This window comes from Vicia villosa, linkage group LG2 (assembly GCF_029867415.1).
Source record: "Vicia villosa cultivar HV-30 ecotype Madison, WI linkage group LG2, Vvil1.0, whole genome shotgun sequence".
Classification (NCBI taxonomy): domain Eukaryota; kingdom Viridiplantae; phylum Streptophyta; class Magnoliopsida; order Fabales; family Fabaceae; genus Vicia; species Vicia villosa.
The window spans coordinates 192,522,657-192,528,939 of NC_081181.1; the positions used below are offsets into that span (position 1 = coordinate 192,522,657).

At 29.6% G+C, this 6,283-nt stretch overlaps 1 long non-coding RNA gene across 5 annotated transcripts; it reads left to right on the forward strand.

The window, feature by feature from the left end:
• The first annotated feature begins 2,747 nt into the window (after window positions 1-2,747).
• On the forward strand, window positions 2,748-5,747 carry LOC131653407 (uncharacterized). Of its 5 annotated transcripts, none has more exons than XR_009299070.1 (6): window positions 2,748-3,007; window positions 3,365-3,413; window positions 3,557-4,021; window positions 4,109-5,005; window positions 5,083-5,162; window positions 5,374-5,747. It is a non-coding gene; the product is annotated as an uncharacterized LOC131653407 (long non-coding RNA). The 5 variants fall into 5 exon arrangements; XR_009299071.1 differs by having other exon boundaries at window positions 3,557-3,725; window positions 3,920-5,005; XR_009299069.1 differs by having other exon boundaries at window positions 3,557-5,005.
• The last annotated feature ends 536 nt before the right edge of the window (window positions 5,748-6,283 follow it).

Consider the following 6,283-nt stretch of genomic DNA (forward strand, 5'->3'; position numbering starts at 1 on the left):
ACTAGACTTCAAATTCATAAGTCTATATAAGTCATGATTCATTTTCAGATGATCTTTATATGCCTTATGATAATAAATTTAATCGAATATAAACGATTCACATAGCATATAGATCATAATTCAATTGCAGAAAAATAACTAATAATCAATAAAAATTATTTGCATAAAAGATGTTAATTTGTCCCTTTCACCATGAGTATGAATAAACAAACATGTATGTTTATCTCTCCACCAAAATTACATCTACTAATTAATCACAAAATCATAATTTAAAATATTAATTTAATTGTGTACCTTTTGTATTAAATTCTGCATTTTGACGACAGTGAACCATTATATTCCAATAATGTTCAATTTATTTATCAAATGTTACAATGGTTCGGGTGATAACAACAATGCTCCATAAATAGAAGGGTGAATGTTTGCATCTTGATTGTTTGTGTGCAGCAAGAAACCTCATCTCATATCATAGGTATATATGTTAATTAAGTAAAACAATCACACTTCCATGTATATGGACCAATTTACATAGACCATGCATAAATTAATTATATATTAATGATATTGCAGCAAACCGTAAATTTAAATGCTCGTAACATCCGTGATCAAATTTACACATTGATAAACATAATGGCAGAAAATATTTATTGGAGAAAACATTTAATTCCAAATTTATCTTAATGGCAGAACATATAGACACAAATCAAGTAGAATTAAGCAACGTACCTTTTCATATAATTCAAATATATATATATATATATATATATATATATATATATATATATATATATATATATATATCAATATAAATAGGTACTTACATCGCAATCCGAATTCATAATACCGATTTACTCAATAAGACAAAATTCTTAGAAAATTTCATTTTACGGTGCTCTAATTCCAAAAGACAATAATAAGAACATACCTGAATTTATGATGACGATTATTGTTCCTGATTCTTGATACGGGAGCCTCGGTTGCCATTATGAATACTTTAAGATTGTTAGAAAAATCAATTCAAGTCAAATGGATCGAGGCTAGAAACGTGAACGAAATCACTTTCCTTATAAATATTTCAAGCACTCTCAATATGTCTTAGAGTTGGAACGCAGGAATACCCAGGATAATTCAGCCTTTTATTGAGTTTGCGTAAGACCGACGAAAACTCGGATGTAGCGAAGAGTGTCTGGAATTTTAGTGAAGATGATAGGCTTTTCAGATATACAATTTTATTATTAATTTCTGAATCCAGAATGAGGTTTTTATAGGCCACTTTAGTATTGTTTCATAAGGTAGCGACCCTTGGCGAAACAATTCCTTTTTCCAAAAGTTACGATGCTTGGCCTATTGCAACATTTACCTACCAAGAGTTGCATGTTTTCATTCTGCAACACCTCACGAAGTGTTGCCTATTTCTGATTCAAACTACAACAGCCTATTGCAACACTTCACGAAGTGTTGCCTATTTTCATATTCAAAATACAAACTTCACATATACATTTTCTTGTCATTTTAGAACACACCCATGATGATTAAATATTATTAAATATTTATAATTTAGATGCATTATATTATATCTTCCCTAAGAAGTATTCCTTCTTTCCATACATGTGATTGTTACATTCAAAGTCATGAAACCAATTTGCTTTATTCATATGTGTAGGCCATCAACAACATTTCTTGAAAGAGAAAATAAATTAAACTAAAACAACTCCAAACTAATTAATGTGTTTTAAAGCATGTCAAATCCACCAAAGAGGATAAAAAAGAAAAATGATCAGCCACCACTACTAAAAAAATGCAATTTAGAGAGGGAAATTAGTGAAGGAGGTAAATCCCTCACTAATTGCGATGAATTTAGTGAGGGAAAATTGTGTACATGATTAATAACAAGTGCGTAAAAATTAGGGAAGAAAGTTGCGAGGTAATTAATCCGTCACAAAAATTCCTTCTCAAAATCCCTCACTAATTTAATCAAAGTAAATTTAGTGAGGGAATTTGAGAAAAAATTTATTTCTCACTAATATTTCCTTCACAAATTCCCTCATAAATGTGTTAAATATTTTTGTGAGGGAAATATTTTCTCTCAAATATATATATTTTTTTATATAAAACAAATTAAACTTAAGTTTTTTTGTTAGTTGACACTATAACTTAGAATTTAAATAAAAAATAATTTAATATTAAATGAATTTTGATATTATTGTTAATTTAATATATACATATTCAGGATAATATGACAATTTTAATATATTTTATCGTAATATCTTTTGTTTTAATAATATTGAGTATTTTTAATTTGTATTTTCTCAAAAAAAATGGTAATGTTTTTTCTTTATATTGCACCATTTAAATTTATTATTTTTGAATATTTATTTATTCAATGTAATACCTAAACTTTTCTTCGTAAAATCAATATTCCTTCCTATTGATAGATGATACATACTATCCCAAATAATAAACATATCTTTAATATATTTTATTGCAGTATCTCGAATGAATCATGATGTTTAGGAAATTTCATATCAAAACATACTATATATATACCAAATGGTAAATAATTTAATTAAGAATAAATATATAATAAAGTTAAATAAATTTAATTAAATTAAAAAATATCATCTTTAACTTTTCTGTTTCATCTCACTTCAATTCAACTAAACCAAATTTAATTTCCCTCCCACTAATAAACCAATTTCATTTCCCTCTCACTTCAATCAAACCAAATTCCATTTCCCTCTCACTAATAAATCAATTTCATTTTCCCTCTTTCATTAGCCAATTTCACTTTAATAATAATTTAATAACTATTTCTCTTTTTCAATTGTTTTCTCACGTTTCCTTTTCTTTTCTTTTTCTTCTTTCCATTGTTCTCCCGGGTTTTTGCAGCCCCATCCCCTAACCCTAGTTTTCAACATGTCAAACAACCACCATACATCACAACATTGCCCGTCTACCTCACTCATACTGCTTCGACCGCCACTCTTCATTTTCTTTCCAGTTGCAGGTCTCTAGTCCTCTTGCTTGCACTCTATTTCTATCTTTTTAGGCAAACAACTTCTAATCTTTTCCTATACATATTCTAAAATAGAAGAAATTTTATGTTTTCGTTCAAATCAATTACGTCCATTGGATTATGTTGCTTCAGCTAGTGAGTCCACTAGCTCTCTCCCATATGGAGAGTCAAATTTCAATTTTCTCCCCATTAATGAATTTTTGAAATTTTAGTAGTTCTTAAAGAATTTTTGAATTGGGAGGTTTTGTCATGCTTGTGTATGTATTGTGAAGTCTTTAGCTTTTATGTTGTGGTTAAGGAAAATTGGTGCGTTTGAGGGGTGGTGGTTTAATGTTTCTGTATGTGCAGGGAAGTTTTTATCATTATTCCGTGGTTGTGTGAAATTGGTGCTTTAGGGGTATGTTTCCTATTTTAAAAAAGTTTTAATTTTTTGATGTTGTAGGATATATACACTGCGAGTTTTCCGATTATTTGTTATTTGGGTTGCTTGTTGGATTAGAAAGGTTTTTGTTTGTTAATGTTTATTACTTTGTTTTATAGATTGTGTACATGAGATGCATCTAGTTGATATTCAAGGGAAATAATGGTTGAAGTTGAGGATAATGATGATGGGAAGCTTGAATGAAGACAGTGAAGTTGAGAGAAGTTTTACTTTGTCTTCACTTCACTCCTACAAATTTCCAACTCAAACTGTGTACAAAATATTCAGGTTTAGACCTTGTTACCCAACTGTGGCATCTTATGTGTTTCCTTAAGATTTATGGCTAAAGCTTTGTTCCAAGGCATTTAAGTTTAAAGATACACTTTTTTTTTTGAAAAGTCTAAGGTATGAAAGATTGTTGTTGATGATGTTTTGTAAAATGGAATGTGATTGTTGTATTATGATCACATCAAATTTTTTAGGATGTTGAGAATACTTGATAAGGTTTCTTATGGGACAACACTTAATGTATCCATTATAATTGTTTACGCTGCAATAATTGCTCTTATAACTAGCAGCCAAAGGTACTTCACAACTGAGATATCTCAATTAGTAGTTTATTTTGAAAACTTTTGTGGTCTCAATTCACTCATAATATTTATTATTTACAGCAAGGAGGACAATCGCGTATGACATGGAGACAAATCTTATGATTTAGAATTCACTTTCTTCATTAATCCAGCAGATTTATTATGGTAATTATTTACTTGTCTTTATTATGTGAGCCAAAAATGGAGGAAATAGAAGTGTCAAGTTCCATCCTGTGTCATGTTTGGAAGACTTTTTAATGAAATGGGTAGATAGAAAGACTATTGATTTTGTGCTTATGAGAGTTTAAGTTATAGATAAGTTATGTCATCTAATAAGATTTTGTTCTTTGAACTATATTCTGTTCAAAATTATTGAGTAAAGGGCTATACCAGCTGTACAACTTGTACATAACAATTTGTTGATAGAAAACCTTGATTATACCTTAGAAGTTTCTGCCTCTTACTCTAATACCCTTTTCAAGTAGTTGAAAGCATGGTTTTAAATTGCGGTCCGCATCCGCAATTGCACCCGCAATATTGCGGATGCGGTTGCCTCCGCAACCGCATCGGACCGCAATTGCAGTGTGATTTTAAAGTCTCGCTTCCGTATGTATTAGGAACCCCATCGGACAATTTTAATCATGTTTTTTTTAAGTATTTTCATCAAAAATCAATATATTAGAATTTTAAAACTCAATTTACTTCTTATATAATGAAAAAACATAACATGAAGTGTTTTTCAATATAATATTTTAAACACTTCCTTTTAAAAATTCACGCCGCAACGGCCGCAATGCGCATCGCAACAAGCGCAATGACCGCAATCGCAACATCCGCAACCGCATCCGCAGCCGCAACCGCAATTTAAAACCATGGTTGAAAGCACATACTTATGGTCATTGCTTACAAATATTTTGAATTTGATAATGACCAGAAAGTTATGGTGAAAGCACATAAGAGTCATGTTATTGTCTCTTGGTAATCATATTTCTGTTATAATTAAAATTTCAATTCATTTATTTTGTTTCTGCTTAAAAAATTTGGTATGCCTTCAGGTCAAAACTTTAACTTGATCATGAAGGGACAATTTATTATTCCATCAATCCTATGTGAATAATATCAACAACAACTACAAGTGAGATTTTGCTTTATGATATAATTTGTTGGTTAGGCTATGTTCACAAGTACTAATACATTCCATTACTATGATTGCCTTATTACATGAGTATGAATTATATGTAAATATATTTTGACATGTTTTATTTATAATTTTAGTTGATATTTTAGAACATTCATTATTGTTGTTGCATTTCAAATTTTCTACGTGTTTGGTTTTTTTTTTCCAGGAAATAGATCATCATTACTCAAAGGGGAAAAAGTTCATTTACATTTTTTTAGGGGCTGAAGGAAAGGAGACTCATATTTGGAACTTGCAGCCTATGCATAATTTGTCTCCTAAATGTATAGAAGACTTCAATCAAGGGATGCAAAAGTTAACCATGCATGATACAAACTAGAAAAAGGTTTAACTTACCTAATCCCACTTGCTTAGTGTGACTAGAATTTTAAGTTCTGTTAGATACAAATTAGAAAAAGGTTGAACTTACCTTATCCCACTTGTTTGGTGTGGCTAGTAATAAACCATGTGAAGATCAGATTATTGATGTAATTTATTTATGGCTATTGATTTAATAATATTATACTAAGATATCACAATGTATTAGCTGCATTTTAAGAAGGTATATGTGATGTGATAGCAATTCCTTTTCATTAAATCTCCCCCTCTTTGAATTACTTTGATTTCTAAATATTTCAACCTCGATATAATATTTTATAGTTTTAGTAATTAAGGTAATTTAACAACAATTAATTTTTTTTACAAGTGACCCAATCTTATATAATGTAAGTTGTATTTAAATAAATAGAATATAAGAGAAATTGAATTGCAAATTGTGAAACATGTTCGTACATTAGTGAGGGAATTTGAAACAAGTCACTAATTAGTGAAGGAATCGAAATACATCCCTAATTAGTGAGGGAATGAGTAATTCGTAAATAATTAGTGACGGAATTAAGAAAAAAAAATATGATGGTTTTGGAGAACCTTTAGTGAGGGATTTATTTATTTTTGTGATAATTAAATTCCGTCACAAATTGTGACGAATGACAAATTCCCTCATTAATTTTTGCAACATCGAAATTCGATACGAATTTTGGATCGTCACAAAATCCGTCAGAAAACTAGTTTGTGACGGA